The following is a 9,134-nucleotide window of genomic DNA, read 5'->3' as shown; positions in this document are numbered from 1 at the left end:
ATCTCATCACGGGTGGTTGTGAGCCACCATGTGGTTGCTGGAATCTGAACTCAAGACCTTTGGAAGAGCAATCAGTGCTCTTACCCACTGAGCCATCTCGCCAGCCCAATAAATAGTTTTTTTAAACTCATCTTCTGTATGTGTGTGAATGCAAGTACATACACCTCATGATACATGGGTGTGAGTCCCCACTTTTCAACTTATCTGAGTCAGGGTCTCTCCCTAACAGCACCTCTAGGTGGACTGAGAACTTACAGGAATTCCTCTGTCTTGGCCTCCACTCTCTCCACAGGAGCATCAGGACCACAGGCATCATCACACTGGGCTTCATGTGGATGCTGGAGGTCTTCAGGTTTGCAAAGCAAGCACTTTACTTCCCGAGTCCTCCCCGAGCCTCTAAGACAATTGGTTAACATAATTTAATGTAGCAATGGCCTGTTATCCCACTCCATAAATGAGATGACTCCTTGCTTGTGCATCCTGTGGAGCTCTGGTGGCAGCTTGTAGTTGCTTGATGCCTTCAAATGATGACCTCAGCCAGGCCTGTTCCTCTTTGGAGCTCATGGGGCTTCTTCCCAGGAGGGAGAGGAAAAGGACAATCAAGGAAAACGAGACAAGTTCATTTTGTTTTTAGGAAACTTGGGAAGCAGACTGCTGAGATACAAAGCTCTAATCCACTACGGAATTGTTTGTAGATCAAGGATCCTTGCCATCTAGAGGATATCCTCCAGACGCTTCTTGAAAATGCGGTGTGTAAATTCCCCATTGAGAATGAGTGCCCCACCATAATAAGCAATTTACAAGGGCAGCCCATCTGTTCTTGCTGGGAGAATTCAGGAGTGAAGCACCTGTATTTGGGGCCAGCTCTTCCCTGAGCCTGTGAAATGCAGACTTCTCTGGAGCTGGAATCCCAGATGTGGACTCTGTTGCTTCTGAGCTTTGCTTGAATGAAGGGTGTTTGTCTGTCTCGGGACAAGATGAGACTTTGTGTATGTTAATTGTGCTCAAGCGACTTGTTCTGTTTCAGATCTAATTGGTAAGGGGAGCACAGAATCTTTTTATAAGTCTACACTGTTACTTCAGATTTGGTATTTAGCTATGCTTTATTGAACACTGGAGAGAAAGGAGGCTTTCCATCAAAATCCTGTTGGGATTTCATACCACTCTCAGCTTCTACTTGTTGTTATCCCTGTAGCCCACCCGCACCCTCTCCTCAGCACCGTCGTCACCCAGATGAATATTTAATAAAGGGAGATTTCCACATCTGTAATGAGAATTTCACATCCCTAATGTTTATTACTACTCCTTCATCTCTCGTAAAGGTTGTGTTTTTTCCCCTGGCTAATTTGATAAGCTTGAAAATAGATAATAGTTGGAGTACAAATACGTTAATTAGCTTCAAAAAGAAAAAGCGCAACCAAAGTTCCACTATGGTGGGTGACTCTATGGGCTCTAAGGGAGGCTCTATGGACTCCTTTGCTAGTTGCTGTGGCAACACACCTGCCAGAAGCAACTCCAGAAAGGAGGGGTTTAATTTGGCTCCCCGTTTGGGTACAAGTCCATCATGGTGGGGAAGCCATGCTGGCAGGAACACACATGATGCATTCACAATGCATCCATGATGCAGACAGATGAGTGCTGCCTCTTGGTTTGCTTTCTCCTTATATTCAGACTGCGGCCCCAATCCATGAGTGGGACAGTGCTGTTCACATTCAGGGCGGGTCTTCCCTCTGCAGTTAAACATTGCTGTAAGCACTCTAGAGCATGCAGCTTCTACGGTGATTCCAGATCCAGTCAAGTTGACAACGAGGACTGTCACAACTGCTCTGGCAACAAAGGTCAATCAAGGCAGTAACCTCAATGATAATCTGCTCCTCACTCCACCAACTACTCTGAGCCAGTCATCCAAACCCTTTGGCACCTTGGTTTCCTCATCTGTAAAACGGGAACATCTTCCAAGGCTACTGTAAGAATCAGATGTGCGTGAACGAGTTTTGTATATTGTAAAATGATAGAGATAAGAATTATAGTATTTATATTATGAAATGTGGGAACAAGATCTCTGGGGGCTTTGTGTTTGCATATTGTCTTAGTCAGGGTTTTTATTCCTGCACAAACATCATGACCAAGAAGCAAGTTGGGGAGGAAAGGGTTTCTTTAGCTTCCTTCCACATTGCTGTTTATCACCAGAGGAAGTCAGGACTGGAACTCAAGCAGGTCAGGAAGCAGGAGCTGATGCAGAGGCCATGGAGGGATGTTCCTTACTGGCTTGCCTCTCCTGGCTTGCTCAGCCTGTTCTCTTATAAAACCCAAGACTACCAGCCCAGGGATGGCACCACCCACAAGGGGCCTTACCCCCTCCTTGATCACTAATTGAGAAAATGCCCCACAACTGGGACTCATGGAGGCACTTCCCCAACTGAAGCTCCCTTCTCTGTGATACCTCCAGCTTGTGTCAAGTTGACACACAAAACCAGCCAGTACACATATGTATATAGAAGCCAGGGTCAGCCTCACCTGTCATTTCTCAGAAGCTACCTACCTTAGGCTTGTGTTTGTTTGTTTGTTTGTTTGAGAAAGAGACTCTTGTGGCTCTGGAGCTCTCAAGAGTAGACTAGGCTGGTTGACCAGAAAGCCCCAGCGATCCGGCTGTCTCAACCTACCCAGCACTGGGATAGCAAGCACCATACTCCGCTTTCTTTTGTTTAATGTAGGTTCTGGACAACCAAATTCAGGTCCTTGTCTTTGCACAGCAAATACCTCACCTATTAAGCTATCTACCTCTCTAGTTCAGTATCTCCATGTTTTTAAAAGAACTTTAAAGAAGAAGGTCAAAGGTATGAGATAACAGATTTAATAGTGGTAGACTCAATCTGGTCTCAGGAGCACGCTGACATGTATGAAGAAGGGACATCTAATGTCACTGATCCATGTCATCTGTGTGACTATTGATTCAACCCCAATATCTATTCAGCTTCTGGGTTCTTGACACTGTTTTATTTAATGCCAAATGGAAGGCAAACTAGGAATGTAACCTAATGATGGAGTGCTTGCCTCAAACGCTCAAGGCCCAAGATCCAATCCCTTAGCACTGGAGTCAGGGGACTTTAATTAGTCGTAGTCTAGAACACACTTCTCTATCATATTCAAAGGCAAGGGAGTTTGCATTCCCTCCATTGCTGTCAGAGACTCCCGGCTCTGTATCAGCCCTTGCTTGTTTCTCTGAAAATGGTGGGATCTGACCCTCCCTGCTCACTCCTGGTGACTGAAGCATTAAGAGAACCAGAGGAAATGACTGCATGATCTGAATGTCAGACATCACTGTCCTCTTAGAGCCTAGATGCTAACCTTGAACCTCTGATCCTCCTGCTTCTACCTCTGAAAGCTGCTGTTACACGGGCATTCGCCACATGCTTTACATAGTGCTTGGGATTGTTCCCAGGCTTTGTACAAACTAGGCAACGATCAGCTGATTAAGTACATTCCTGGCCTCTAAAAACTTCCCTCTCTTCATCTCCATCCTAAAGTCTCAAATATATCAGACAAGTGCTCTGCTACAGGGCTACCAACAGCCTGTTGGTAGATTTTTCAGTCTCACATGGAAGAACTTAACTTGGCTTTGTTTATTTTGAGTTTGTTCCTCTTTGTGTCTATAATTCTTCCATCTCTAGCATTTCAAAGGGAGAGCATTGCCTTTCATGACCAAATAAGGGTGGTGGATGGATGAATGAATTGAGTGAATGTGATGCCCAGCCAACAAGTTTCAAACAGCTTTTCAGTCAGAACCAGAGGAGGTGCTCAACTCTTAAATGAAGCAGACCATGGCAAAGGTAATGCTGGAGGCCAAGGTCCGTTCACCTGGGAAGAGGTGTCTCAGATCCAAGCTGCATATTCAACTGTGGGGGGAATGGTCACAATGAATGCATGATCCAAACTGTTTAGTGCTTGAAAATGAGAATGAAAGCTAAAACCCAAAAAACTACAGCTGTAGAATGATTGTGAGAACAGAAGCCAGGCATCAGAGGAAAATAAGGTGGTAAAAGCAATAAATACACTTAGCCCGTCCTATCCCCGTGTGAAACATTTTTTAAGTGAATTAAGAATTTTAAGAAAAAGCCAAGTAGAAAGAATTCTCTCTGCTTAGCACTTTATTTTTATAACTGGTTTATTTAAGGCTATAAAAATGAAATCGTTTTATTGCTTCCATATCTTGTCTCCAGAAAATTCCCAACAAATTCCCATTTCTACACATCAGTGATCAGACTGCACAAATTAACAGTTGCTAAGTTCTTATGGTCACACCAGTCCCTGTTCCATAGTTAAGATTCAGCCTTAACTTTTTATTCTTTATTTTTAAGGAGAGCAATAGATACTGGCAAAGCCTGAAGGAAGTTGGACCCTTCACAAACTGGTGGCAATGTAAGAAGGTGTATTTGTGCCAGGCAATGGTGTGTGTGGTTGGAGGGTGGGGTACTCAAAAAGTTAAACACTGAGTGTCCATGTACCTCAGCAGTTTCACTTCTGAGTAGATACCCAAAGCTAGTGAAGTGGGGACACAAAAGTTACTTGTACCACAATGTTTATGTATACTCGTTCACAATGGTCAAAAGATGGCAAAAAAAAAAAAAAAAAAAAAAAAAAAAAAAAAAAAAAAAAAAAAACACTAAATGTTCATCTGTAGGTTGATAGATAAGCTTCAATTTGCATATGTAGTAGGAGCATGACTCAGCCTCAGAAAGCTACAGAAAGAAGAGTGGTGGGTGCAGTCGCTAGAGGGGACAGTTTGTATGTGTTGACTATCAGCCTTGATGGGTTAGCCACTGGGCTCCCTCTGTCTCTCTGTCTTTGTCTTTGTCTGTCTGTCTCTGTCTCTGTCTCTGTCTCTGTCTCTCTCTCTCTCTCTCTCTCTCTGTGTGTGTGTGTGTGTGTGTGTGTGTGTGTGTGTGTGTGTGTGTGAACTTACTAAATTTAAAATGTTAAGGGATGGCAAATACCTGTTCTTGACACTGAGGGTTCAGAATTTTGTTGCAATTCCAGGATAACAGGAAAGCGCCACTTATTGGGGGAATTTTGTGTGGTTTTGTTTGGGCTTTCCTGTTGTGATTCCTTGTAGGAAGAGTCTGTTTATTTGAATCCTCTTTTACCAATTTAGAAAGTGAAATATATTGTAAGCATCTCTGAGAGCTGTCCACAAGGGTCTCTTATCCTCCTCTCTGCTGAACCCGTAACTTGGAAAGAGAAATGAAACCTAACACATGGGAGCCTGACCTCATGGTTTGGGGCCATGAAGGGAAGAGAGTTGCTGGGGATGGGAAGGCCAGGGCACACCGGGGTCACCTGGGTGACCCTCCTGATTCCCAACCCCAGGGAGAAGAGCTTATTACTCAGAACCCATGGAATTAACATTACTAGCATTCCGTTCCAGGTCAGAGGCAACAGCAATGGGTGTCTTGGGTCATATCTAGGTTGTACAGGAAAATGCGAGCCCTCACGCTCAGAAATCTGTAATCACAAAGCACTTTAAATGAAATGATATGACAAGAATTTAAGTTTACAGAGGCTGGAGTATAGCTCAGTTGGTAGAGTGCTGGCCAAGTCTATGTGAGGCCAACTTTGATCCTCCGAACATCTCACTGTGGTGGTGCAGGCCTTCAGTTCCAGGTAGAGTCAGGAGAATCAGAAACCCAGAGCCATCTTGGAGTTTGAGCCTAGCCTGAGCTAAAGGAAGAGACTGTTTCAACAAAATGGAACTAGAATTGAACTGTGCAGAAAGGGACACAAACTAGAAATGTCAGTTACTCTACTTCCTGAACTGAACACAGAGTCACATTTATCTACAGCCAAACAGGCCTGGGTTGAAAGTGGGCCCTGGCTTGGAACACCTGAGTTCAGTCCCAATCCATATTTCCATCTGCTGAAGAGAAGCCACTCCCAGAGCAGCCATGAGCAATGTGCGTTTTATTGAAGGTTGGTGGGAAATGGAGAAAGTTCAGTGACAACTTGTCCACAAAATCTCACATCTCACATCTCTTTGGAAAGTTGGGGTTTGTTCGCATCCACAATTCCAGCACTGGAATGCCTGAAGCAATGCAACTGGACAGGAGCGTATAGTTAGAACCTGCCTCAAGGGGGCTGGTGAGATGGCTCAGCAGGTAAGAGCACCGACTGCTCTTCTGAAGGTCCTGAGTTAAAATCCCAGCAACCACATGGTGGCTCACAACCATCCGTAATGAGATCTGACACCCTCTTCTGGTGCGTGTGAAGACAGCTACAGTGTAGTTAGATATAACAATAAATAAATCTTTGGGCAGGAGCAAGCAGGGGTCCTATCAATTCCCATCAACCAGATGAAGGCTTACAACTATCTGTACAGCTACAGTGTGTACTCATATACATAAATTAAATAAATCTTTAAAAAGAAAAAGAACCTGCCTCAAAAAAAAAAAAAAAAGTCTCGCTTTGTGTCAGCAGCTGCCCACTTTCCAGCTTCCCTGGACTCTCTGTAGGGGTTTCTAAGCCATTTCCCAAATCCCATGAGATCCTCTAGCTCTTCATATAGCAAACTAGCCAAGACCAGAAGTCAAACAAGGAACCAGGTTCATCTCGGGGGAACTGTAGTTCATGTGTTTCCCTCAAAGAACCATTTGTCAACACTGACAGCAATTGACAGCTGCACGGCTTCTTGCCTGTATACCCCCAACTCATACTAGAAAACACGCTCTAGGCAGATAGGGAACTTTCTCTACTAGCTATAGTTGCATCCTTACCACCTGGCCTAACTACAAATGGTTTGTGCATAAAGAACTGGTAATTTTAAATGACACTTTTAAATAACCTTGCTTTTGGGGGGCTATGGGGTTTTGATTTTCAACAAGGATTTTGGGTACCTCTTTAGGAACTCTGATCATTAGACTTAGACTACAGGGTTGGGTGTGGGACATGTGCCTATAGTCCCAGCACTTGATAGGAGCATGGGGGCACACACATGTGTAATCCCAGCACCTCAGAGGTAGAGAGCAGGAAGTTCAAGGCGAGGCCACATGGAGGAAATCCTGACCCTAAAACACCAAAACTAAAGCCAACTGACCAACAGCAACAAACTTTGAGAAACTGGGGGTTTGGCTCAGGGGGAGGCACTTGCCTAGTGAGCACTAATTAACTGGCTAATTAATTACTTTAGATGTAATTTATTTTCTTCCATCTATGTCCTTCAAAATATTGACCTGTAATACAGACAGTGTAACACCATGCATTTGTGAAACCATCTGGCTTTCTCTAGCTTTTTAAAAACACCCATCGCCCTAGAATCCCCAGGTTATAATTTTCTCATCTGTAGAATAATTTTTTTTAAGTTTTTCTGGGCAATGGTGGCACACACCTTTATCCCAAGCTCTTGGTAAGCAGACAGGTGGATCTCTGAATTTGAGACCAGCCTGGTCTCAAGACAACCAAGAATATGACAGAGAAATGCTATTGAAGAACACAAAGCAAAACAAAACAAACAAAAACAACAAACAAGAAGATTTAAGCTTATTTGTATTCATCTATACACGTGTGTGTGTGTGTGTGCGTGTGCGTGTGTGCGTGTGTGTGTGTGTGTGTGTGTGTGTGTGTGTGTGTGTGTGCATGCACATCAGAAGATGATGTCAGAAAATGACATCAGATCCCCTTGAGCTGAAGTTACAGGTGGTTAAGAGCCACCATCATGGATGCTGGGAACTGAACTGTGTTTCCACTCGGCAAGAGCAACAAGCACTCTTAACCGCTGAGCCGTCATCTGTCCAGCCTCTGATTATTTCTTTAGTACAAACTTCACTGACGTTAACCTTGAAATTAATCAGTCTCCTTTTCTTCCTCCCTTCCAATAAACATCTGAACATTTGGGCTCCCCCTCTCTGCCTCTTCATGGCTTCGTTTATCTCCCTCACGTGAAGGGAAACTGCACAGAGACTGTCAATGCTGGCAGATGCTAGATTCTCTCCTTTCGACGTTGGCTTTTACTCACCTAAAAACTAAAATTCATTAATTTTTGTGGAGAGTATAAAATGTCATAAGAATCACACACAATCACAACCAGAACAAATAACTTTGGATTAAAGCCTTTCAAAATCTTTAATATTGAAATAAGTCATGACTGGGTTTGTCCACAGGTGATTTTTGTCCCTGTGTAGACAGCACAGTGCATTTCCATAAACTAGGAAGGGTATGATGTCACTGGTTGGCATAAATTAAATAGACCACATAAGTTCCATATTGACTGAAATAGTATGATGTACCATATGACTTTTTTCCCTTATAAAATAAAAACATGTTTAGCTTAATTTACTAGCTTGTCATTGTTTCATACAGGGTCTCTTGTAGCCCAGGCTAGTCTTGAACAAGTAGCCCAGGATGACCTTGAACTTCTGATCCTCCTTTCTCTCCCTCCCAAGGGCTGAAATGGCAAGTGTGAGGTACTATGCCTGCTGGTTGAGCCTGTGATAGGGAGCCACCATGCCAAGTTTACACATCTTCAGCCCCACTCAGAATACTTTAAAATCTGTACTTTTTACCAAGTTCACATTTGACTCATATTTGGAGCTCAGGTGTTAATCAGCTTCCCAGAACAGTAACAAAACAGCTTTAATAAGCTATGGGGGAGGGGCATTATTGCTCACCATCCTGAGTCCACCATTGACTGGTAGTGTTGCTTTGGGTCCCGGTGGGTGAGGCAATGCATCGAGGTAGGAGCCAATAATAGAGGCTTTCCACCCGAGATTTCTTTTTGAAAGTTCTCTTCAGAAGCACTTTCAGAGTTGTGATCCTGAAAGTTAAAATCCCTGACAACTCTGCAGAGAGCTTGAAACAATGTAACGACTTTTGAGTGAATTCTGCTGTGCCTTGCACCTGAACAATGAAAACTAAAGTTTCCTAATGTTGGCAGGTGGTGCTGGTGGTACATGTTTGAAAAGTTCCCTTTAAACATCACTGTTGACCTTAGAAAGAGTTGTCTTTGAATTGTATTCCTTGAATTATGTATCAAGGATGATAACTTTCTATTCTCAACATTCCAATACTTGAATCTGTTTTCAATTTCTTTTCTTTTCCTTCTTTCTTTTCTTTTCTCTCTTTCCTTCCTTCCTCCTTCCTTCTTT

Source organism: Mastomys coucha, unplaced genomic scaffold, assembly GCF_008632895.1.
Source record: "Mastomys coucha isolate ucsf_1 unplaced genomic scaffold, UCSF_Mcou_1 pScaffold7, whole genome shotgun sequence".
In the NCBI taxonomy this organism is placed as follows: Eukaryota; Metazoa; Chordata; class Mammalia; order Rodentia; family Muridae; genus Mastomys; species Mastomys coucha.
The sequence above is the reverse complement of the archived record's forward strand: the minus strand, read 5'-3'. Positions refer to the sequence as shown.